The sequence below is a fragment of the Erpetoichthys calabaricus genome, chromosome 1, assembly GCF_900747795.2.
Source record: "Erpetoichthys calabaricus chromosome 1, fErpCal1.3, whole genome shotgun sequence".
Classification (NCBI taxonomy): domain Eukaryota; kingdom Metazoa; phylum Chordata; class Cladistia; order Polypteriformes; family Polypteridae; genus Erpetoichthys; species Erpetoichthys calabaricus.
This window is the reverse complement of record NC_041394.2, coordinates 50,694,962-50,722,776: the sequence shown is the minus strand read 5'-3', so window position 1 is coordinate 50,722,776 and position 27,815 is coordinate 50,694,962. Positions and strand designations below refer to the sequence as shown.

The following is a 27,815-nucleotide window of genomic DNA, read 5'->3' as shown; positions in this document are numbered from 1 at the left end:
TCTTGTACAAACCTTACCAATAATTAGACATTAAAATTCAAAGTTTGCATTGCACCTCAGTGACATTTTTGGAAGGCAAGTGGCATATTTAAAACAATCAACATCTATACAATACATTGAAACACTGGCCTCTTATCCTGGCTTGGTCCCTGGTTTGTGCTCATTGCTGCCCGTTGCTGCCAAGAAAGGCTTGGGCTCCCTGCAATTCTGTAATGGAAAAAGCGATTTCAGAAAATGAATTGAAGGATTTATACAATACTCAAACAGGCATGGTGGAAGCTATGACTTTGACTTTTTACTAACTTATTATGAAAGCTGTTTTGCAAGTCAACCAAACTCCTAACTTTTGCAAATGTAATAAAACTAAGTGCAGCTGTTTATAAGTACATTTTAGATTATTATTATTCTTTGATTTCTTTCTTCAGTTAGGCTAGTAGCAGGTTAGATGACTCAGACAGTGAATCATTGAAACAGCAGCATTAAAGTTTACAGTTTAATCTCTATGCCATGCTTTTAGCATAGTATGGTGTTTTGGAACAAACAACAGCTAAATGTATTTATTAAGATACTGCAGCTAAAAATAAAATGCAGCACACCACACAATTAGCAAAGAGAGCAATAGGACAGGCATATTTTGCCTACATTAGACTGGAATCCTAATTATCAATTCATTTTCTGAACCTGTTTTTCAAATGTTAGGCAGTTAAGAACTAGAGCAACCTGTGTTATTTTGAGTGTAATGAAGAAACCAAGCCATGATAGGATACTAGATCATCACCGGGCAAGCTTACACTCTGGACCAGCAAAAGTAAGACATATGTCACTGAGACGAAATGCAGTCTAACAAAAAAAAATATTCAACTACACACAGTTTCAGGGCTGGGACCTGAGCCTGGATAGCAGGAGATGTGAGGCGGCAGTGTTGCGCTGCTGCTCTACCTTGAAACCCTTAGCCAAAACCTTTTGTGTTAACAAACTGTTAGTGCAAATCTTGAGAGGATTTTGACTAGTTACCCATGTAAGAAAAGACAGTATTCGGCTTTAATCATTAGGACCTTTCCCTATGAAACGTCATAAAGGAAATGTGAGTTAAGCAGAAAAAGAGTTCTCACAACCACAAAACAATGTAACCAAATTGATTTATTTAGCTAACTTAAACGTTATGAGAAAAGCAAAGCCTGCAATTAAAAGAAACACTTCTTAACACAATGACAATATGAAACTATCTTGGAAAAAACACATATATAACACGTTACTTGCCTCAGAATAATAATACAGCACTAAATTACGTTTGGATTATATTAACACATAATTTACAGTGTTACAAAGCTATTCTACAGTGTAGGAAGAAATAATATAATACATGTACGTGTATGCCACACTAATTTTTAAAGTCCAGTGTATCACAATAGAAAAACAATCAAAACATGACTTGGTAAAGAAAGGAAAAAAAATGATACAGTACAAACAAATGATACTGAAAATAAACAGGCTACATTTTGTCTCAGGGATAGGTTACACTGCTTGTACTTCATATTTAAATCAGGAGAAAGTACACTTCATAGAAGTAATAGCTATGTATTTTTACTGCACTATATACCTTGCCATTATAATGATTCCTATTCCAACACTTTAAAAGTTGTACTCTCAGCTCGCACATCAAACCGTAGCCCTTTCAAAAAAACAAACAAAAAAAAAACCTGCAAGTTTAGAAGTTTATCTTAAAGACTTGGCCTTCATGTTTAAGATATTGTAGTAATCTGTTTTCAATTACATAGTGCACTTCATAGATACTACTATCTCCAAACAATTAACAGTAAAATACCACAGAGATACATTCTCACAACACAGGAAAGAAAAAAATCAACTGTCTCAGATCACACAATGAGATTAAATTTGGTAAGCTGGTGATTTCATTTGTATGTCTCAATTAAAGGTGACCTGTATATATTAAAGGTGCTTCCCGAGCGGGAAGTAGGGCAGAAATATGGTATTTGATCAGTACATTAATTAATATAGTTAGCTGTTTGTTGAGGTGATTTCTGTAAGTCAGTTGTTTTGTCATTCTATTTGAATCACATTTAATTTGATTAACATTTACTAAAACCAAAAATCCTTTATATGTGAATTTTAGTTACACCACTGGGGATATGTTACATGACTTACTGTTTTGCTTTCCTTACTAGTTGCTGCTTTTTACAGTCTTTTTCAGGAATGTGACTAGAGTTCCAAAGTATGGGAGGAGCATGGATGTATTTAGAAGTTGATGAGTTGTGGACAATGTCCAAGGTAATAAACTATATATAGTAGATTGTCAATGGCTACATTTGTTAATTGTTTTTGACAACACAAATCTAAACACAAAAAAATGAAAAACAGTAAGGATTGAAGACCTGAGAATCTTGATGGTGATCACACCCATGCTGATCTGCAGGTACTGCTGTAATGAACACTACCGTAATGAAGCTTTACACTGCTGTATATACATGTCTATACAAATTTGAACCACCTTTCCCTTATCAAAGTGGGGGCTAAAGTATGCTTTTAAAAGTATTAATGGTTAAACCATACAGTATGTTGACTAAGACTTCATAGATACATTGTCCAACTTAACAGCTTCATTTATCCTGTGCATTCTGTTCAGTCACCCATAAATATTTTCCAGACTCAAGTTGTACAACTGGCTGAGAGTATCCAAATGTCTTCTGAAAATAGTTATTACTGGTCCATGAAACTGTTAAATTTACCTGAAACTGTTTGGAGGCACTGAAATGGTAAATTCATTCAAACTCCATGTCCACCGTTACAAAGAGAATACGTAACCACAGGAAGTGACTCGATCAACTTTGATCACGCCTGAGGAGTTTGGTTCAGGCGCCCACCTGGGGGATTTTGCATCTCTTAATCATCCCAGTATTTATTGTTCTTTGTCACCTTTCTCCCCAGGAGATGTTTAAAGAATGGTACAGCACCAGGGCTGTTTGTTTTGGGTCCTCAAAGCCCTATCCTCGTTTTTTATTCGAACTCGTACTCTAGCTCCTCTTTCTAAATGATCCTCCATCAGGTGTACGATCCCCACAACAATCCCTAGCAACGTCCTGTTGGATAAATTGCTCGCGGGCGCCGAGCTCTCAGTGTTGGGCCCTTCGCTAACTTTCAGCCGCAGGGTTTTAGTGCGGGATGAGTCGTCTATGGAGATTGACTGTTCTATCTGTTCTATTTTGGGCGTATGCGCCCGGGATGTGCCTTCCTCCAACGAGGATGCTTCCCGTGATCCACTCCCACTGCTTGGGTACGACATGTCGTCATAAAAAGGCTCCGTCTTCATTCTCACTTTCCTTGCGTCCCTTGATCGTCTTCTTCCCGATGAAGTTCGTTGAGTTTCTGGTCTCTTTCTTTTGCCCCGGCGCGAAGATCTTTCATAATCGGAGCTACTCATCCCTGCCTCCTCGTCGTTGCTGTGGCGTCTCGATGAACCTTCTCTGGACTCACTCCGGGCGGCTTTCAGTGCCTCCCACGCCATCTGTCTCTTGCGGCGTCGATACTGGACCAGCTGGTTGGCCTGGGGTATTGAGATGCCAGTTAGGGACGTTATCTGCCTGGCGGTGCTACGGTTCAAGTCTAACAACTTGGTCATGGTACTAAAACGTAATGTTCACATTTAACAACCTCTCTTCACTACAGTACCTTAAAAATGACATACGGAAGAACTTCAACTCCTTTTATACTCGGCTTACTAATATGACGTCACGAGAGGGCAAAAAAGTAGTTACCATGGCAATTTTGTTAGTGTAAAATTAATTGAGCATCCGTTACAGCCTGGTCCAGTGGCGATTTTACCCAAAGCCTTTACTTATCCCAGTTCAACGCGTGTAATATTTAATATTGAGTGCAAATATTTGATAGAATCGTTACGATTTTACATATTGTACTATTCACCCGGCTGACTTTTCGCAAAAAAAAAAATGACAGTCTAGGGTTAAAAAAGACCTAGCGCTGTGTTTAGGTAAAGGCTACGTTCACATGCTGTGGGTAATATGTTAAAGTTCGTGCTTTCAAAATGATCGGAGCTGTGACTTAACGCTATTTTTTTTTTGCGAACTTGTAACCATTAATTAGGCCAGTCAAATATTTTATCCATTTCCTTTGATTATTATTTTCATGAAGAGATTGGATATTTCAGTCAATTTCGAAATAGAAAATCGTGGGAAGGTTTAATATCAGTTAGTCGCTCGAACTCAATTAAAAACATGCGCCATCAATAAGTTCTTTTCATCTGAATAAATTACAGTATGAAACGCCCTGATAAGATGATGATTAATATGTTGCAGACTATTTCAGTAAATTACATTCATATATATGGAGAAAGTCCACTTAAAAATAATAATTACATTTTTGTATATACTGCTTTAATCAGCATAAGCATTGCTTAAAAGTAGGGGTCTTACGAGACGGTGGAACATCTAGACACATGAGGGGGAGACAGCAGTCTGGTTTCGAATGTACAGAACACATAAACCGATAGGCAATCGTGCTACTTACTGTGCCACTGTGTTCTTATTAGCGATTCATATTCTAGTTTAAAAAATGCATTGGATCGGTTAAAGATTAACGCCTTGCTCTGTATTGTTTTTCACTTTTTATACTCGTCATAGTTACTCGCAATGGCAGGTTTGTTGGGAAAACTAGCACCTTTTAACTCTCCCACCACGCACAAGTGTACTCAGCGCTGCAGTGGAGTTCTATTCACAGTTATTTCCTGTGTGATGTTTCCAGTTGTACCTCGACCCACTTTTAATTTGAATTTCTGTTATAACTCATATAAAACGGAATATTTGTGGCGGATAACAATGTTACGGCACATTAACGCATTTTCGGAATGCTTTTTGCGTCTCAATACAATTTCCAAAGCTACAAGTTAGCATAGTTACGTTGTCAGTGCTAAATTCCGAACAGGGATACCTTACTTGTTCACATCATTTGTTTCTCCCAGAAGCGTAAACAGACGTCTATATTGGAGCTTCGAACATTGCGACGAACTATTCGACCGTTGTTGATCTTTATTGCCTCTTCATTGTTCCATATTTTCAAATGACAAAATTGATTGATGATCGTTAGTTACACTTGTCTAACTGCCTAAATTGTTGTATGCGATCATTTATCCTCACTCTGTGCACTTCACCGATATACTCATTTTGCTTTATAACGAGGACCAGTTGAAAATTTGAAGTCTGTAGTCTTCATCGAAAAAGATGACACAAGACAACGGAGATAGCTTTATGAGGCCTGGTTACCGTGGTTACTACTGGAATTTTCATTCCCAGGACGCTTTACAATTACGTCACTGTCGCGCAAAAGATAAAAGAATGTTTTTTTTCTTTTGCAGCTCAGTCGTTGGCAGACGGGTGTGGAGACGAGTTGAAGGAAGTGAACCTCCTGCTTTAGCGTCATGGCCTCATTGACCCCGGTGGACTTAAACCGCTGTACTGCTAAGCAGTTGGTCATGCTGGTCGGCTTGCCATTGTCGGTAGCCAGCAAACTTGTGCGGTATCGCCGCCGTCAAGAGCAAACCGGAGGTGAGTTCAGACGGGAGTCAACAGGCGGTCCTGCAAAACTGTCCAGCAACGAAGAGCAACCAGGCAGGAAGAGAAATTCAAAAAACAGAAAAACTGTTCAGCAACGTAAACAACAAAGGACACTCGTGCGAAATGTAACAGCCAGAAGAAAGGCAAGGGAGGCTTACTTACAGAGAAAAAAAAGTGGACCAGATGGACCCAGGGACACTGTCACTTCTCTCTCCACAACCATTCTCCATGGGACTGAAATCTCATCACATGAGGAGGAAGAGGTGACCCCGAGCACGTCTAAAACTATTTCATTATCTATTGGAGCCACCTCTGTCAGTCTAAATTAACACTCATAGAAGTTTGGTCACGAGGGACATCTGGCTACGTTTTAAAGGCCATTTTGATATGGTAGTGAGGGGATTCATTCACTTCTGGTTCCCAAACGCACCTGGGATAGGGGCTGTGAAACGCTGTGGCCCTAAACGTGACTCAAAATGGTTTAGGAGATGATTGGATGGATGGAATTCAGCAGTTGATACAGCCCCTATTATTCTGGAATGCAAAGATGCGAAACGGGTGCAAGTCAAATGCAGGTCAAAGTGGAAAATCAAGGAGTCCATTAGGTAATCATCATTAATAATGACAACAGTAATCAAAGTATTTTCAAACTTGGAGATGATATGGTGTTGGTGTCAGAGTTAATGAAAGAGGGAAACACAGAAAAAGACTCATTTAAAATGGTTATAGATAATGTTGTATTGATTCATACTGTCAACCATAATTATTTTATTACACTTAAATAGATATAATCCAAGTTCTTTAAATAGTTTAACTATATGTAAGCAATGTGAGCATGCCCAGCAGTGGACTGAAATCTCACTTGGGGTTTGTTCATATTTTGTACCCAGTACTGCCAAAATTTATTTTAGTACCTGTGTCCCTGAATGCGACAAAACAGGACAGAACTGGTTGGATTTATCCACATTATGTTTCATCCATATGATTACTGGCTGTAGTACAATGAGCAATACAAACTTACACGCTAGGCAGTTTTGAATTAGTCATTCAACCTAACAGAATTATCTTTTGGATGACACGAGGAAACTTAAAACTTTAAAGGAAAATTTAATGTGAAGAAAACATGTAACATCCATCCATCCATCCATTTTCCAACCCGCTGAATCCGAACATAGGGTCATGGGGGTCTGCTGGAGCCAATCCCAGCCAACACAGGGCACAAGGCAGGAACCAATCTCGGGCAGGGTGCCAACCCACCGCAGAACAAGTAACATATTATATATATATATATATTACAGACACACAGTATATACTGTAAAAGTGACCCCATCTGGAAAAAAGGCATCAGAACAGATTGCTGCACTACCTTCACACTATTATTATCATACTTGTCTTATTTTAATTGGTCATCAATGAAAAGGAGGTTTATTAAAATAATGTATACCTCAATTAAAACACTTAATAGAAAGTTGACTTACTGTTATAAATGTCAGTGCAAAACTTACATAGAGCTAAAAATTTCAGGTACAAACATAAATAATAGTACATTATAACATTATGGTGGCACATTGGATAGTGCTACTGCTTCACATTACCTGGGCTCTTGCCATTCCTGTCCTGACTGACTGAGTATATTTTACAGGTACTTCTCCTTGCCAAGATTTTCCCTAAGAAGTCCTGACCTCACACATAACAAAAGAAATCAATGTTATATTAGGTTAAAGGTAACTCTAGTTTTACTTGGAATATTTTGGTTTGTGTGATGTACAAAACGATGGATTCCTGCCTTGTAACTGATAGTTCACATGGCCCAGTACTGGAAAAACATTAAGAAAACGAACAGGTATTCCATTCATTTTACACACATTATTCTTGATCAACTCTCATAAATTAAAGGAATAGTTGCAAATTAAGGTGGAGATTTTAAAATACTCTTACACTTAAATGTATTATGTTATGAATAATAAATTGATCCTTAATTAACCAATTTATCTTTGTTAAGCTGACATCTAATGCTTCTTACAAATTGTATGAACATTTTGCTAACATCTTGTGCAGCAAAATAACCTAAAGGCATATAACGTCTGTGGTAGGGACTGAGTTCAGTGGTTCAGGCATTATGATACACCACTTGTATGTAGAATTTAAAATGTGGTTTTAAATTGATTGTCTACACATACAAGTAATGCATTGTTTTATAAAAAAATAATGAAACTTTTTAAAGGGGTAGTCACTGTAATGTAAGCACTGCTATTTATTATATGGTGCATTTTGGTTACGAGTATGGACACCACCAGATATAGAGGCTGTCATTGTATTTTCAGAAATGAGGTCCAAGATATACATCCATCCATCCATTATCCAACCCACTATATCCTAACTACAGGGTCATGGGGGTGTGCTGGAGCCAATCCCAGCCAACACAGGGCGCAAGGCAGGAAACAAACCCCGGGCAGGGCACCAGCCCACCGCAGGGTGTGCACACACACACACACACACTCGCACCCACTAGGGACAAATTAGAATCGCCAATGCACCTAACCTGCATGTCTTTGGATTGTGGGAGGAAACCCACGCAGACATGGGGAGAACATGCAAACTCCTAACTGAGAGGCAGCAGCACTACCACTGTGCCGCCCATCCAAGATATACACATTATGCAATTATCATTCTGTTGTACATTTATTATTTATTAGCTCAAGTTTTTGACCTGTTTAATGGTTTTTATTCTTAGGTTGTAGTTTTACTAGGTCAGTGATAAAAACTGACAATATACAAATCAGTTTAGAATAACCTTATTTTAAAGTAAATAAGAATCTGAAACAGGTGTGAAATTGGTAAATTCTATTTTTCAGGAACTGACAAACCACTTAAATATCTAATTTCACATCTTTATTTATTATCATCTTTGTTTCTTCAGGAAAGATGGATTTTGCAGATGGGGAGGTGTTGTGGACCCTCAGAGCTTATTTTGGAGACTCGTCCCATTTAAAGCTGTGTTCTCTAAATCGAGAAGGTTTTTTACACCAATATTTTAAGCTTACAAGTCAGATTTGACAGTTTTCCTCTTTTGGGACTGTTCTTATTTTGCACAGGTTTTGAATGTATAGGTTTCCTGTATACTATGAAGGCTTTTAATAATATTTATGTTTAATTATGTTAAATGTATTAGGTCTTCAGATTTTTTATTTCCATTTGGTATCCCTTTTTGCAAGAATCAATGACAGTAAAATAAAACAATAAACAAAAGTTTTATAGTCCAGATACTACTTTGAACCAAATTATCCTGGAAAATTTAATGTTAAACCTTCCTTGACTCTTTCTTCCATGTTACTTTTAATGCTAGCTTGATTTGTCTGACTTATGAAGTAAGCACAGGTTACAGGGCTGACAGTGGGTATAAGCTGGTAATCATTTTTGATAGGATAACCAGTCTATTGCATGGCACACACAAAACACACACACAACATACACACACTTACTGACACTCACATTGTCAGATAATGAAGTTTTCAAGGAAAAAAGACAGATTACAAATGACTGAAACATTCACTGATGGTTTGAAGATTATAGAAAACCACCAGAAAAAATAATGTAATATAATGAAATACTGAAAATAATAGGTTTAATTTTAATGCATAATTTTAAATGTCAGTTGCGATTAAAAGAAAATAACAGAAATTTGAAAAATGAGAGGTGACCATTCAGTCCAGGGTTTAAGAAAGTGTTATTTTAATGTTTTTAAGATTTTGTTAATTTATTTGCAAGTGAAGCTACAGTAATATTACACATACTTAGCTATATTTGGTGTAGTAGTCAAAATATATTGTACTATAATTAGGGGTTAAAAATCATGCAGGATCTGTGTACGATTCATTTACCATAATCAGATATATCAAAATCACTTCTTTAAAACACAATCACGCAATAGTATACAATTCATTTATCATAATCCTATAAATCAAAGATATTTCATTAAATGCATTAGTACGCTTCTTTGGTCTGATGGCATGATTACTGGTTACGTTTTCTACCATCTTGCTCAAATATGGCCACATCAAGTAAGTTATACTTTATGCACAATTAACTACATTTTATACTACTAATTAATTTGCTTGGGAAATTGAGTCAAAATTCTTTCCATAGAATTTTGCATGGTAGAATTATAACTGCAACTCTATCCAATACTTTCAGTGAGAATACATGAGCAGGAGGTATGGGAAGTGAGAATACATGAGCAGGAGGTATGGGACGTGAAGGTCAAATGAAAGAAAAGAAAAAGAAGCATAGTGTGTCATCACAGACATCAACAAGGTCTGCTACTCTTCATCCAAAGCAGTCAAATGACATGACTGAGGACCTTGGTGAGCTGCAGAGTATTGAGTGTGGGAATTTAGGATGTTAATGAGAATAGTAGAAGGCATCTAAGATTACAGTACACAGTTTACAGTGACTTGGGTCTTGGGTGTAATGTGTTCCAAGAGAACAGAAGACAAAATGTAAATAAGGTCCAGAGAAGATGCAAACATGGATATAATTGGAATCTTACAAAAAGACAGAAAATGACTATCTTAAAATTTAAGCAAAATGGCTGCTACCATTCCACTTGTTCTACAACATGAAGGAAATGTATATGATTTTTAAGAGCTTTTTATATTGTGTATTTATGTTTTTTAAACCAAAGACTCTGTTTAGCTGTTTTCTGGATCTTAAAAGATGGCTTTCACTTTTAAATACAATAACAGGTTAAAACAAATATTTTAAACTGATATAAAAGATGATTTTTAAGTAAATATTATAAGTCAAGGTAGTTAGTTTTCTTTAATATTTTATTTAACACTTATTTTAGTTTGCTCTTCAGAATATGATGTACAGAGAATAAAATACCTTTGGTAATATGTTTATAATGATAATATTGATGTATGTGACATTTGTACTGAAGTACAATGTTAGTTTTATTTTGCTTACTTTGTAGGATTTTCTGCAACAACTTTTTAACCAAACATCTGATATCTTTGCATTATGTTATAATTAAAATTTAAAATGTCAAAAATGAAAAAGCTAGGGCTAGCATACTTAAAGGTTTGCATTAGCCTTTGTTGTGATTATTAGAGATTTTATTTATTTGTCACATGTACATACACTGGTATATAGTGAAATGCAGCTCAGGTGATCTGAGTGGCTGTTGGTTTGCAGTGAAATAGCAAAATGGCCTACTTGAAGACTAGCAATTTATTTAAATAAATGTATTTATTATGTTATATTGGAAAGTGATTGTTTAAAATTGGTATTTAAACTTTCCTGGATTTGGTGCTTACATAATTTAATTTAATCAGGTGTTTAATTAATAAAGAGCTCCTTTTTTTAAAAAAAAAAAAACTTCAGTGTTTTTTGTGGTAATTGAAAATAAATAAGTCAGTTGTATAATTTTAAGGCTTATTTTTAGGTTAAAATGTTAATGATTTATTCCTGCTGCATATAACAAACAGTACTCTAAAGAAATGAAAAAATATATTTTCTTTGCCTTAATTTTCCAGTACACGTTCTTACTGAGCTAGACCTGTACCGTAGTCTGAGAAAAGATGCCAGTTAACTGCAGAACACATTTACCCACACACTGTACCCATTTAGAGTTGCCATTTGACTTGATGGCACATATCTGATTAGGAAGGAAGCCAAAGTATCCACCTTAATAAAAAGATAAGTGTGTATGTGTCTGTCTGTCTGTGTGCCCTCTTGGTTACTATGTCTCTGTCATTCCAAAAGATGGTGTGTCATAAACATATTTAATAATAAAATGCATTGCATTTGTCATTCCAATAGATAGTGCACCATAAACATTAACACTGCTTTTACAAATCCATACCAAATGGCATATAACAGAGACATATGCATGTTGCATTGTGCATTGCAAACGTTAATGCTGAGGTTTACGTTGGTTAATTTAGATTTCAATTCACCTTAGATGAACAGCACCTGCGGTGGGCTGGTGCCCTGCCCAGGGTTTGTTTCCTGCCTTGCGCCCTGTGTTGGCTGGGATTGGCTCCAGCAGACCCCCGTGACCCTGTAGTTAGGATATAGTGGGTTGGATAATGGATGGATGGATGGATGAACAGCACAGCTAGTCTTGAGTAAGCATATCTTACCATTGAGAGAAAATACCACTTCGAAATGGTACATCCCAGCAAGAATTAGAATCATGATCCACGTGCTAAGAAGCAGCAACACTTTTCATGGCACCACTATGTCATCCATGATGTTAGAAGTTTTATGAAAAATATTAAATTTCAATAATATGAATCATATAATAGTTTGGATAATTACAGTACAAAGTTAAATTAAAAAATAAAGGCAATTTTATGGTACCCCAATCATCATGCACTATGGTATGTGTAGATCCATAGCTGACATCCAAATGTGCAGCAACAGCGGACAACGTAATCAATCAGTCTTCTTTGATAAAGACAACTGTCATGCTGATGTGGGCCTGTGTGCTTGATGTTGATAGTCGAACAGATCGACCTTTGTCGGTTATACTGTTCTTCCCACTTTAAACCTTTCTACCCATTCATAATCGTTTCATTGAGTACTGCTATTTTTACTTACAGTATGTACTGAGCCAACATCCTTCGGTGAATTTCAGCAGGTTTCACTCCCTCTGCCCAAAGAAATTTCATTATGGTGTATTGTTCAACAATGGTGCAGTCCTAAAGTGGAGAATAGATGGTCATTTGATCTTGACTTCAACTAGAATTGCAGTAGAGTGCTGCACTGTGTGTGTCCAAATTGCTTGCCTTATATTTTTTTATTTACTTTCGTATTTTATCATTTTCATCTACCTGCACAGTTTTGCACTGAGAGCCACACAATAGTTTCATTTTATTTTTATTTCTTTGAAGACGTCAGTGTCTCCACATCTCATGCATTTGTAAAATTCAAAAATATTCCTACAAATAATCAGTACTTTACCAGGAATCATCCTAAACATTCACATCAGATTTTGTAGTTTATATAATTTATCCATCCATACATTCCTAATCTACTTCAGAGTTGTAGTAGACTGGAGCTTATACAGGCATTTAATGGAACAATCCTTAAGTGAAAAAAGAAAGTTGTTGATAAATTAATGTAATAAAATGTACTTAGCTCTGATATGGCATGTTTTACATACTCAAATTACAATTCAAAATGCATATTCAACAAATGCCAGGAATAAAATTTGCTTAGGAAAACACACTTTTGAAGTCTGCATTCCATAATATGCTTCTGTTGGGAAAATAGTATGTTGGTAAAGAATTAATCTCTCTCTCTATGAGCTTCAAACCTCAGCAAATCCACATTAGGAATCTCTGTAAACAAAGACCCTTCTCAACATTTCTCCACTATTATTCAAATTCACAACAGCCTCCCTTGCAAAACCCTGGGAAGAGAATGACTTCACAACCTTTTGCATACACAATCCCTCTGGACTTGAAGGGGACATTCATCACCACCACTTACACTGAACTTAATTTGTTTTATACAACTCCACTAAAAGCATATAACACCTGACAACAGAGAACATATCTACCACAGAGGGAGACTACTAGCAGGATTTTAAACAATGGTACATTATACTGGAATACAATCATATTTCAATAAGCTAAATCAACAAATGCTGCCTGAATGAAATCATTCTGACTCTTAATAGTTAAGCATTGTAATATCTTACAGTCCTTTCTTAAGTAGTGGTGCAGTTTAAATGATGTCTCATATTATCTGTGACTGCTGTTATACACATTTGTAGGTGGCCGTATTGCTCTGCTTTGCAGCTCAAAGACTATGAACAGGCAGCAATGCCAAGTCAACCACAAATGCTAAAGAAAAAAATTATAACATTCAATCATCCATTTTCTGAAGTCCCTATTTCAGAGTTAAATCCTGCCTTAGGACTTATGGGTTCAAAAATTGCAGAAATTGGATTGATGAATTGATTAGCTTTACAATCAGTCCGTCATTGTCCAACCCGCTATATCCTAACACAGGGTCACGGGGGTCTGCTGGAACCAATCCCAGCCAACACAGGGCACAAGGCAGGAACAAATCCCCAGGCAGGGTGCCAACCCACTGCAGGGCACACACCAAGCATACACTAGGGACAATTTAGGATCGCCAATGCACCTAACCTGCATGTCTTTGGTCTGTGGGAGAAAACTGGAGCACCTAGAGGAAACCCACACAGACATGGGGAGAACATGCAAACTCCATGCAGGGAGGACTCTGGAAGCGAATCCAGGTCCCCTTACTGCGAGGCAGCAGTGCTACCACTGAGCCACCGTGCTGCCCCATTAGCTTTATAATCTGTTTTAAATAATCAAGGATGACCTTAATAATGTATGTATGTATGTGTATATATATATATATATATATATATATATATATATATATATATATATATATATATATATATATATATATATATATGTGAGGGATGGCCGGCCTGTCATCCCGGCCAACACCCTCAGGCCGCCAGATGGAGCTCTCCCTGCGGCATAGAGGTTCCCCGAATTCCAGCAGGGCCTCATGGACCTTGTAGTTTTTACAACCAGCTCTGCTGGATACCCTGGGTACCTCCTGGAGATGCTTTAGGGAGGCTCAGGGAATTCTACATGCCCTATAACCTGGAAGTATGTCATAGGCAAGGCGACAAGGATGAAAAGGAGGATTTTTATCTGACCCGGAAGTGATAGGAGATCACATGGACTGAGGGATTGGAAACACTTCTGGGTCAGGGACTATAAAAGGACCATGGGAAATCCCAGACGGCAAGCTGAGTTGGGAGGCAGGGTGGCTAAGCGTCTGGCAGTGGTGGAGTGTTATTGATTAGTGGTTTATTATTTATGAGTATTGTGGAGAGGAGGGTGCTTTGTGCACGTATTTGTTCAAATAAATATTAATATTAGACTTTTATCTGGTGTCTGACGTCTGGTCTGAGGGCTGTAGGGGTCAACATTGCCTCTATTTGTCACAGTATATATATATATATATATATATATATATATATATATATATATATATATATATATATATATATGTGTGTGTGTGTGTGTACAGCCGCCCTAACCCGACACAAATGGGCAGACACAAGTTCAAGTCCAGTACACACCTTTATTTCAAGTGGGGCAGCATTTTTCCTTCGCTCCCCACTATAAAGCACAGTACACAAGCAATAGTACAGTCCTTTTCTTCCTTCCTTTTCTCCTTTCTCTGCTGCCTCCACTCCTCTTCCAGCAAGCTTCGTCTACCTCTTCCCGACTCTGGCTCCTCGAAAGGAGTGAGGCAGCCCCTTTTATAGGGCACCTGGAAGTGCCCAAGGTGCTCCCAGATCTTCTTCCGGAAGCACTTCCAAGTGTGGCGGAAGTGCTGCAACCCAGGGCTCAGAAACTGTCCAGGTGCCCCCTGGCAGTGGCCAAGGGCCTCAGCAGGGGTGAGCCAGGGGGGGTTGTCCTCTAGTATTCCAGGAGATGTATTGCCCAGAATATGCCCTCTCCCCTGGTACTTCCATCACAGGGGTGTCCCAGCCGGGCAAGGGCCCTGGCCGTCTGCCACAATATATAATTTTCATATACTATAAATATCTTTGGAAAATTGTTATTTGCCTTGTACCCAGTGCTACCAGGATAGGTTATTATTCACACTGAAGATTCATTTTGAAATGAGAAGCTGTAGGCATAAGAGGTAACCCAAAAAACTGGATCTCAAGTTTCTTAGCTAGCAGAGTATAAATAAGAGGAGAATTCTCCGCATGGGGTAGCTCAGGGGTCTGTTTTGAGACTGTTATCTTTTCTGATTTATATTAGTCACATAGATTTCAGTGTAGTTAGTAAACTTGTGGAATTTGCAGATGATAATAAAATTGTAGGAATGTCAAGACACTGAGGAGTGAGCAAAAACAATTCCAAAGCTTCAGAACTGGGCAAACACTTGGAAAATGTTTAGTGTAGAAAAGTGCAAACATGAATTTATAAATATAAGATGGAAGACATGGCCCTAAAGGAAGCAACCTCTGAAGCAACATTTTAATCATTTAAGCAATGTGCATAAGCGATTAAAAAGGCAAATAAAATGCAAGATTAAATCATTGATACCTGAATATGAATCAAGAGACGCTATGTTCCGACTATACAGTATAATGCACTAGTGAAACCGCGTCTGGAGTATTGTGTGCAATTCTGGTCACCACGGTACAAGAGAGAGACAGCAGTACCTGAAGCTGTGCAGAGGAGTGCATCCAGATGGATTCCAGGACTTAAAGACCTATCATATTCAGACAGATTCCTAAATGAATTTGTTTAATCTTGGGCAGAGAAGACTACGTGGGGGCCTAATTCAGGTTTTCAGAAGGCATTGGTAGATCCAGCAGAATTCCCTGGGACTGTGATTCCTAGGCCCCAATATATTGTTCTTAATTTTAGGAAAATTTCTGCTTTTTTAAAAAAAATGCAGCAGGTGTTCATGTTTCGATTCTATGCAAACTCAAAGAGCTGGTCGGTGCACATGAGGTTTACATTACTTCTCTCAAGTATGTGCGGAGAGAGTTGAGATGTATTTGCCTTCAGTATGAATGAATACGCAATATTCAATTACTGTACCTTGAAAGCAACATTGCTATTATTAATATAAATATTTTGTTAGTAACTTTTAGTTTGATTCTTTAGTGTAGTACTGATTATCTGTTCTTTTGATATTAATAAAACATGACAGTATAAAAATAATTGCTTTTTTGATTTATTTATTGAGGGGACCCAGTAAAAATCTCTTTCCAGGGCCTGGCATTGGCTCTCATAGCCCCTGGGCGCGCACACACACACACACACACACACACACAGATCAGTTTTTATTCTTTTGAGGATGTGGGAGGAAAGTCCACACAGACTCGAACAGAACTTGCAGACAAACCACAGGCGGTGAGTGGACGTAGGATTTGAACCTAGGGCACAGGATCAATGGGGCAGCTGCATAGTTAGAAAAATTGTGTTTTAAAAATAATTCTGTATATTTCTGTTAAGTACATCAAGTGGCTTTTCTACGTTCATAATTGCAGATACAAGACTAATGATTGTTTTCTATGTCTTAATTTATACTTAAAATGCGTGGCTGCAAATATAATGAAAATACAAAACATATGAAAAATAATCATATGTTATTATTGAAAAAAATAACTTACTCTGTATTTTCTTGTAAAATTTGGAATTTATATGTATATCTTTTCTCTCTTCGGATAAAAAAAACTGCGCGCTCCCAGCTTCTGAATGACTTCAATAATTTATTTCTTCAGACTCACCTAACTGTACATTGGACGGAAGTGCGCGCGCGCGCGCGCGCACTGGCTGTATGTTCACGGCTGTGAAACTGTTTTAACTTTGATGCCATTTTGGCTCAAGTGACGCTTCTGTTAAGATTGGGGATTACCGTTTCCTCGGGCGGGGTTCTTAATGCGACAGAGCCAACATGGCACCAGTTTCCTTGACAGTAAGAAACGGCAACCGGCACATTCATTCTATTGGTAATTAGAGGTACTGACTGAGTCGTAATATCGTGCGTGTCAAGATAGGTTGCACAGGAGGAAACTTGACATTTTGAAGCACCTGAGACTGTGCAGGCCGTATAGAAGAAGCTGTGACACATCAGCATCGGACTTTGCGACATGTAGAGTTTTTTCAGTGGTTATGTTAGACGTCTTTAAAGGCGTGTGGGTAAGTAAATACTTTACGCGGTACTTCCTTGAACATCCTTGCCTGAGGTGAAAGCGTAGCATGTCTTCATACTGATTTCGATGTACTGTCTTGCGTAGGTCACCGTAGTGAACCACTGTTGCTGTCTCTGCCATCGTGTTGAGTTTCAACGCAAGGGCTTTTCTGACTGCGTATACCCACCCCTGTAGTAATTATAATTTGTGAACATTTAGTAATGCTAAAGAGAGCAGAGATCGCACATATACGCAGATGTAATGTAGTTGTTGATTTGCATGTTCTTTCAATGAAACGTTGTGGAATTGTGAACGGGTTAACCCTTGCACGATTGGTTTTTGAGAGGAATCAATTCCATTTCTCTTAAAAATACAAATGCAGCATTATCTAAGTCATGTGTGTGTTAATTGATACATGTCAATCATGAAATTATAGATATTTTGGAAGAAAAATAGACATAATTTAAACCGATTTTACGATTGGATTAACAGTATTAAATTAAATGTTATACTTTGATAATACACCAGTGAGTTTGTCCTCCAGATCTACGTGTTCAAATACAGGATCGTAGGTGACGAGGGCCAATCCTATTTGCAGCAAGAGCAAGACAGGAGCCAAAGTGTGGGATAAGTGTTGGACACATTGAATCATACAGACAAAATACAGAGATGCAACTCAGGCCAGACTCGTGGTAGCAAAGCTAATAATTGAAAAAACACAACTCTGTAACATCAGTACTTTACTGTTATTAATATTACATAACCTAACCTTCCGACTTGAAAAGAGGAAATCAAAAAAAAAAAAAAAAAGCAAAATTAATTTATTATTTATTTTTGGTGGGAGTTGTCATGAGAAAGTAAGCAGCAAGTAATAAGATTTATCACACTGAATTACCAAAGCATAGTAGTATTTAATCATTAGAGGAGACGTCAAACAGAAAGTACTATCTGTTGCCATTTCAGTACTGCTATGCAAGATATTTGATGGAAAAGTAAACACATCTCAGAGATTTCACTCCATCCAGAGTTTATGCCACGTGTACTATTATAAGTAGAAAGGTGCCAAAATGGAATACATGTGACCTTTAATGCACTAATTACAGGTTTGAATATACTTGTCACCTGTAATTAAAATTGCTGAATTATCAGTAATTCTTGGAAGCAGAACAAGTTTGAAAGTGAAACATTTATAAAGAGACATCAAGGATGCCTGTGAAATAAAATGGTTACCTGTTGTCATTGTTCTCATTCTGCACATACGTCTCATTTCAATTAAAACAAAACATTGTCTTTTTGAAATAATTTATAATTTTCAAAGGCCATCTGTTATTTTAGTGACATACTTTTGACTTAATGTGGCACAGAATATTACCAGTATAGTGGCACCCAGCTGCCAGGACATATAAACTTTAAGACTTGCTGTCTATGAAATGAAAGGAAAATAGTATTATTAAAGACCTTCGCCAACCTGCAGCAGTCGCACCAATAAATACTGTGTTAATTTCTGTCCACTCATCATAACGTTTCTGAACAGTCAATCATAACAACAAACATTGTAACTGAAAAGCACTGTGGATTTTATATATGCATGTGTATTTATATGTATAGCAAAGGCAGATATCTGGTGTTTAAAAAAAAAAAAAAAAAAAAAAGACTAATTTCATTATTGTTCATTAAATGTTTCATGAACTTCCCCCAAATAACGAATTACCGATGCTTGGTATGTGTGTGTTAACTTTTTCTTAAAAATGCATTGTACTCTACATTTGTGTGTGTGTGTGTCTCTTGGTGGTATCACATTATTGTTACTGTTCAGAGAAGTCATACAAGTAAGAACTAAATTGTATTATGTATAAATAACAATAAAACTTGATGTTTATATCTTTTGAAACAAATATTAGTTACAGGCTGCTTTATTTTTCTTTGTCAAGAGTTAAAATAATGGGCTCATTAAGCATCATGCTAGAAAGCCGATTTTTTTTAACACATAATGTATAGAATGAAATGCAAAAAAATTGCAGTTGTCATATAAATATAGTATTATGTCACACTATTGTAAACATGACTGCTTTTTAACTCTTGTATGTCTTCATAACTAATTGCTATTGAATAACTAAAATGATTAATTTTGTGTACTTAATGCTTGGCCCTTACGTATACCTGTGAATTTCTTACTTCACTCCAGCCATTTTTAAATCATAAAATAAGTCCTAATGTTATATAAATGGTTTATACAATAAAGCAGTTTCTTTTTGATATCATTATAGTACTGAGAAAAGCGCTATATAAATGTAATGAATTATTATTATTATTATTATTATGTCAAACCCCAAATTAATCACAAATGTGTAGGATTTAAATATCAATATAATTATTTTAATGAGAGAGGTATATCAAGTTAAGTGGCATGAATAGCTAAAGGCCACATACAGTATGTGGCAAATGACAAATAAGTAAAATCCATCCATCCATCCATTTTCCAACCCGCTGAATCCGAACACAGGGTCACGGGGGTCTGCTGGAGCCAATTCCAGCCAACACAGGGCACAAGGCAGGAACCAATCCTGGGCAGGGTGCCAACCCACCGCAGAATAAGTAAAATCAGGTTTTCTAAAATACTTTTTCGTGTGCCTTGAAAGACTAATTGTTCTTCTTTAAATTATTATTGACAATGGCTGCTTAAACATAGATTTAAAAACGCAGTATAGAAAATGTTATATGCTGAACTTATTATTACAAAGAAAAAATAGTCAGTCAGTTATTGTCAAACCCGTTATAGCCTAACACAGGGTCACGGGGGTCTGCTGGAGCCAATCCCAGCCAACACAGGGCTCAAGGCAGCATATGTGAAATTCTAATTTTACATTTTTGTTGTGTCTGAAAAGGATTGACACTACAATGTAAAATTAAAGTCCATGTATGTTTGTGGTTCATGTATACATAAATGGTTTGAATAGGTGAAGATTTCAGAACATATAAATAATAAATTCTCACAAATATAAATATACCACCCTCCTCTTTGCAAAGTCATTTTTATATGAGGGTGGGAGCAGTCTGGTTGATTTTTTTTTCTGTTAAATGGTTTTGGTTGTATTTGTAATTTTTGCAATAAAGAGGTAAATGAAGGACAGATAAATTAACAGAAATTAATTTCCCAAGTAGTAAATTATTTTTTTTGGACAATTTTTGCCTCCACTGACTGAAACCTAGGGTATTTTATAAACAAAGAGGTCCATTTTGCAAAATACAAACAACAAAGTGACTTATTTAGTCTCCTCAATTCCAGTAAAAATTAAGCAATGTATAGATTTTTATTAAAATGTCAAAACATAAGCATTATGAGTTAAATAGTGCATAGACTCAATTTTCTTCCTATTTTTATTTTAAAAAGTCTAAAAATAAGCAATATATTAATAAGAGCAAAACAGATCATGTTATATTTAAGTGTATGGTGCTTAAAGTGTTTCAGACCAAGGACCAAATTGCTAAAGTTAAAGATAGAGTGGACCAGTTATAGCCATCCATCATTTTTTTTTTTTTAGAGACTGTATGCTGCACTCATCACATTTAATTTTTAATAAAGGTATTTATTTGAAAAGTTTAAATTCTATTCCTGTGTTGCAAATGATCAGTAATAACTCCTCTACCATGAATGAAGTATAAGAACAGACAGCATGACCACACTGATGTAGCATGTACTGGTCGAATGAAATTAAAGAATTGCAATTTCCAGACATAGTCTTTCCAGGCTGATAGTAAGATGATTTTTAAAAGGAGACCTTAGTTGTAAATGATAAAATCTGGACTCGAGAGGGCTGAATTTGAAGAAGTGTTGAAGAAGAGAGAAAGACGAGGTGCTCACAACATGTGATCAGGAAATAGAACCAGAAGTTTTTACTAAAGTATATGGTGCTGCATTCAAATGGAATATACTACCAGTAACACAGTGAACAACTTACTGAGCACATCATAAACCTTCCTTGTCACCAAAAGCAGACATGTGATGCCTTGTCAGTTGGTGCTGGAAATCCACATATTTGTGTGCGTGCGTGTGTGCGTGTGTGTGTGTGTGTGCTTTTTTTGCACAGCATGAAATCACCCACAGCACTGTTACTAGTATAAGGGAAACCTTGGCAAGAATTGTAAAACATTATTTGTATTTGGAATCAATCCAATTAATAGTTTATGGTCATTGCAGATCAATTATTTCTGATGCTGCACACTTTAGTTCTTCCAGGAATGCTGTTATGCAAGTCCTGAACAGGTTTGTAATGTGATATTGCACCATTCTTTATGAAAAAAACCTCCAGTCCTTTGAGGAATAAAGTAGGTGAAAATATTCTTTACAGTCTACACACCAAAACTTCATATAACAGTTCAGTCATGTTTAGATCTGGTTATGATATTTAGCAACTATCCAGTGAAGCACAGGTTCTCCTGTTCTGTCTCAGAGGGCCACAGCGGCTGCAGGTTTTTGTTCCAACTCTGCTGCTTAACTAAAAGTTGACTCTTGCCGATAAAGGACTTTATCTAGTGTGATTGTTTGTTAGTATGCTCATTGTCCCATTGTCAGGTCATTCTTCTATTTTAGATTTTCCTTTTTGAGACTATCACCCAAATTATTTGTGAAGTGGAGTAGATAAACAATTCTAAGACCTTCACTTTTTCCTCTTCCATTTTTCCCAAATATCATTAAAATAGAAACTTAATGACAAACACCAGATTAGATAGTGAACTGACCCATTTTAATTTTCATCTCAAAGTTAATAGGCAGCTAAAAACAGATAATACAGTGGGGGAAATAAGTATTTGATCCCCTGCTGAATGTGTAAGTTTGCTCACTTACAAAGAAACGAACAGTCTCTAATTTTTATGGTAGCTTCATTTTAATGGACAGAGACAGAATATCAACCAAAAATTCGGAAAAAAACATGTTATGTAAAAGGTATAAATTGATTTGTATGTCATTGAGTGAAATAAGTATTTGATCCCCTACAACCCAGCCAGAATTCTGGCTGTAGATTAAAAAATTGCTGTACCAATACTTTTACAAAGTCAAAATAAACCATTTTCTGTAAAATATTCTAATGACTTTCAAAGGGATTTAATACTTTTGCATGCCACTGTAAATAAATAAATGAACAATAATAAAATGACCAACAACAACCCCTAATCAAATACACACCGGAATGACTAAAAATTGAAGAAAACTGAAAAGAAAATTTCTGACTTGGCAGTTACAGTCACAGTAAGGCATTATACAGGCATATTGCCATTTGTATGAAGGAGCCCCAGTGTTGTTTTTTGACACACTTCTGCCAAATAATGCATTGGCTGAAAGTACTCAGTGTTAGTGTGTCAGAAAGAGAATGTGCAGTATTGTTCATTATGGCACTCAGTTTTGTTTTCATTCTCTCTTTTGGTTCTACCTCCAGTGAGACGAGAGTGTGTCCCATACCTGAGCCTGCCTTTTTAATTAGTTTGTTGATTCAGTGGGCCTGTCTTGAAGTGATGTTATCGGCCCAGCACACCACAGCATAAAAAAAAATTGCACGGCCATCACAGAGTAATAGATTATGTAAAGGATATCATTACCTACTGTACATTAAAGGAGTGCAGTGTCCAAAGAAAAAAGAGTCTGCTTTGTCTTTTATTATATAGTTCCTATGTATAACAAACACACGCAGCAGTGAAAACATGGCTCCTTTTTTAGTAGAGATATTTTTCTGATTTTCATTTGTTGTTGTAACTAGGTTTTAAAATCACTTCTTTAAAGAAACTTTTCAATTTCAGTATTGTTCATTTCAGTTATATTGTTCATTTCAGTTATTTTAGCTATCATATAGTTTCATATTCATTGTGTGTCTGCTGGCTTGCTAAACATTTTTTAAAGCAATGATGAGTAATTAAAAAATATTTACTCCGCTGTAGTGTATATTTTTTTAACTGTAAAGGATGGAAAAAGGAGAGAGAGTAGTTTATTCTGTTCTTAATGTTGTTCTTTTACAGCCTTGTCAACCTTTTATCTAGCTGGCCCTGCACTGCAAATCATCAATTCGGCATCACACACCCTGTCTCTTGTCCACCAACTGCATTTTTCTTTTTTCTTTAGTCTTTAATTTTCATAAGGGCCAATTTATTCCCCACTAACTGAAATGTAGGTGTATTTTAAAAACAACTGGCTGCATTTTGCAAAATTTACAGAATATTTTACCTTTTCACAATATTGTAGGTTACTTATTTAGTATTATCAATAACAGAATAAAATGGATAATAGATTTTTATTTTTTTTATTAAAATATGAAAATAAGCAGAATCAGTTCCTTTTTTATTAAAATGCTGTCAAGCTGTAAGTAATGTATTGAGCCATTCTAAAAAAACAGGTCAATGTACTGTACATCAGTGGTATTTAAATGGGTTCAAACTGTGAAAGAATTTGTTAAAAGTTAAAATATAGCAGGCCACCTATGAACAAAAGTCACTTATTTGCATAATTCCTCATTGTAATTACCACAGTTATTTCAGCCAGTGATCCATAATAACCCCTTAGCCATAAAGATAATATCAACTAACCAGACATGACAGATGAGGCTGATGTGGTACACACAACACAGCCACACTAAATTAAAGGATTGTTTTTCATGCTGATATCTAGGTGATTTTAAAAGAGAAACCTTCGTAGTGACTGAGTTAAAAGTGTCGAGCAAGAGAATGGAGGACGAGGGGCAATTACAAGGACCAACCAGAAGTATGGCAGGAAGGCACAGCACTGATGTAAAATCTACTACTGTACTATATGGCACAGCATGCCCATATACTACTATTAACATAGTGTACAGCTTACTAAAAGAAATAAGGTAAAGCAAGATAGTGGCAATAGTGCACTCAGACACCTGTGCTCTTATTGTTCAATAATAATGTTATCATTTATTCTTGTTCATTATTCCTATTGGCTCGTTGTAAACCTGGTTCACATTCCACATGGCAAAGTTAATGAAATACTATAGTTAAGCATCTGCAAAATGTTGTATGGTGTGCTTCATGATGGTTGCGTGAGATTGTTCCTCATGGGTGTAATTCGTTCACTAGTGCTAATTTCGGTCAAAAAGTGGATTATTTTAAGTAAAAGTGCATAACTGGCTAACATATCAAGACTGCTTTATAAAGTAACTGTGCTCTGCAATGATGACTGTGATCTTGTGTATCATTTGACTAACACTGGTGGAGCATGGGTGGTCAGTAGACCACACTTAGAGAACCATTGATACAATTTGCCAACTTAAATTTACTAACAACATTTTAGCTAACATGAGCCACCACATTAGCTACCCAAAGTAGTCACTTGTGCATCAGATGTCCCATTGGCAAAATTCCCACATATTTCAAAGTTGTTTGTGTACATTACAATAAACCTAAAAGTTTAACAGTAGTAATTGTATTCTCACTGAATCATTGATTGTTTTATACTGTATTCATTTTGAGTTTGTATTTTCTTTTATTAAGTTTATTCAGCTTCCTAATTACAGCAGTTATGGATGCTCCACATAGAATGAGTTAATTTTGCAGTAACATTTATAAATACTTAACAGACTCAGATATCTGTTAAGATTATTGTAAATTAGAGGAAGTGAAATAAACCACACTACTTTTTTGATTGCAGTGTAGGATAATGTAATATCAATTAAATAAATAAAAATCTCTAATTTTATAATGATAAATTATAATAGTGAGATGTTACTTCAGAATTTACTGGAATGGAAACCAAAACTAATGTTTCAGTGGATAGTTGCAGCAGTGTCTTTTCCATTACAATATCACCGTCCTTTCAGATTTTTCCCTGACACTGGCCCTATAAAATACTTATCTACTGTATATTGTAGAGAAAAAAGGACTTCAGAAGCTGTTAAGAGCACTGAATACAAAATAAAAGTTGTCCAGCCAAAAATGAAGTACATACTGTTCTTGTGGATGTTATAAAAAGAATACCCCCATGATTTATACTTAATGACAGTTAGAGACTCAAAAATTACATATATGTAATTTGGATCCATTAAATCATAAAAACATGTAAATCATAAAACGCATGTGTGTATAATATAAATACATATAATACACAAGATTATGATCTGTGATTACCGCAGAAATGAATGAAGAGCTTTGCCTTTAGTTATATAAAAAGTCATACTGAGCTATAGAGAGCAGTATTTACTATTTATTTAGTATTTATGGAACTACGGCCTCTCTGAGCCTACCTAAACTGTTGTTGAATCTTATTCTCTTAGGGTGGATGGGGCATCCACAGGTCCACTACAGTATCACACAAAACAACACCCTTTATAATTTCTTGTCTCCTCCTCATTCTTTATGCAAACTCTAATCTCTAACTCTTGGCATTTGAGCATTTGTCCCACTTCTCTCAGATAGAGGTAGCTTTAAATCACTTCTTCGGGTCACTTATAAGCCTTCAATTCACTTCTGTGGTCACGAGCGATCTTCTGTTTGCTTCCGGGATACCAGGCTAGAACTCAACCTAGCTTCTACTGAGGTTCCTGCACCCTTATGTGCATTATGCTGGCTAGGTTTCTAAGGTAGCACACTAGCTGAGAAACATTATGATGTAATGGAATCAATATAGTGTTTCCTCAAGCAGCCTGTGATGATCCTTCATTTTTCTTACCCTCTCTTTAAGTAGGGGTCAGACATTGCTGCCAGTATCCGGATTGATTGTCCCCTAGTGTTCTAGGTGACCATTAACAGCTTATACTCAGGCTTCTCTCTCTCTCTCTCTCTCTCTCTCTCTCTCTCTCTCTCTCTCTCTCTCTCTCTCTCTCTCTCTCTCTCTCTCTCTCTCTCTCTCTCTCTCTCTCTCTCTCTCTCTCTCTCTCTCTCTCTCTCTCTCTCTCTCTCTCTCTCTCTCTCTCTCTCTCTCTCTCTCTCTCTCTCTCTCTCTCTCTCTCTCTCTCTCTCTCTCTCTCTCTGTCATGCTGGTGTCCTTACCTACTGCCTTTCTGCTGCACACATATTGGGCATACTGTACCCTTTCAGCCCCCCCCCCGTATTTCTACACTGAAATTCTGTTTCTGCCATTATAGCTTTCTGTGCCAACTAGATATCTTCTGTTTCAAATGTGTATCTTGAGCTCTCCAGATTGTCTGGCCAGTGTATTAAGAAATACCAGCTCCATAAGTTTTATATGGAATGAATATGAGGTATAAAGACATAATTGTAGATTAACAACAAGTATAAATTTAAGCAGCAGAACCATTATATTCAGAGTATGAATCTGAAGAAAATGTTTCCTCATCTGACAATGTATAATTTTATTTATTTTTTTATTAACCAGAAGTCCATTTTGATTTTTTTTCTCTCGTTTGTGGTATACTGGTAGTGGGGAAAAAATACCAAAAAACCTAATTTTTAAAACAATACAATGAAATAGCTTGATTTATCCTCCTTCCTGCACTAGAGGTTGAGTAGGAGATAAAATCCCCTAACCCCCCAGGCCCAAACATGCTACAGACTCTGAGGGGTATAACATATAACCACCCCAGTCACCCCCTAACTCAATCTCCAGATCAAACGTCGCATAGCTGGAGACTCAGAAATGGAATCACTAGTTATATTGATGCAGAGTGCGGCAGGACAGTGAGGTGTCTGATTTTGTGCCCAAAGGATGTTACTGTGGGAAGTTGGGTTTTGGGGTTGGAGTCATATAGTAATTACTTTGGTACTGGTACCAAATGCTGGCGTCAATACTAAAGTCAAAATTATAGTAAAGATCCCACACTAGTGACTTACCACCTTTGCTGTGTATGATGACAATTCACAGTTGATTGGCCATTTATAGTGCTGTCAAAGCATGTGTTAATCATGTAATTTTGTTCCTGTAATTTCACTACAATTGTGTAGAACTGTCAGTAATGGTAGCATTTTATTTTAGCTACTTTTTGCTCCCTTGAAAAAGCAAATGGATTTTTTGTGCTTTGTAAAATTAAACTGTAGGGGATTCTCAAAGTGTGTATTTCTTGCAGTCCCACTCTGAAATTCAAGCTCTACAAATAAAGGGAAGTGTACTCAGTTTTGAATCCAAAAAGCATTTTCGTCACCAGTGGGTTTGTGGAAATCTTCCAAATCATTTAGTTGAAACTGCTTCAGAAACGGAATGAGTGTTTGGGACACAACATAGTTCCTATGCCAAATAAGTGTGTTTAACTGAATGTCCTTCTCAGTTTTCTGTAATTTGTATGGATAGATTTCTTTTCCTTAGGTAATAACTAATTGATTCTTGTATACATTTTTACCCCTCCGCACCACAGTTTAAAGTTACAGATGAAACAATTCAGACATGATTAAAGTGCACACTGCAAACTTTTAAGGGTATTTGTATAAATTATAGAATTATAGAAGTAACAACATTTTTTTTGTACATGGTCCCCCATTTTAGGGCACCATAATGTTTGGGACATATCAATGGCAGATATATTAAAGCAGTCATATTTAGG

At 36.5% G+C, this 27,815-nt stretch overlaps 1 protein-coding gene across 2 annotated transcripts in view; it reads left to right on the top strand.

Moving 5' to 3' along the window:
* The first annotated feature begins 17,052 nt into the window (after window positions 1-17,052).
* The window catches only part of entpd4 (ectonucleoside triphosphate diphosphohydrolase 4), a 61,589-nt gene continuing 50,826 nt past the window's right edge, over window positions 17,053-27,815 (top strand). Inside the window, exon 1 of one of the 2 annotated variants that reach the window (XM_028799179.2) lies at window positions 17,053-17,320. The gene's annotated coding sequence lies outside the window, so the exon portion shown is untranslated. The remainder of the gene's footprint in view (window positions 17,321-27,815) is intronic. The other variant, XM_028799178.2, reaches the window with a different exon arrangement.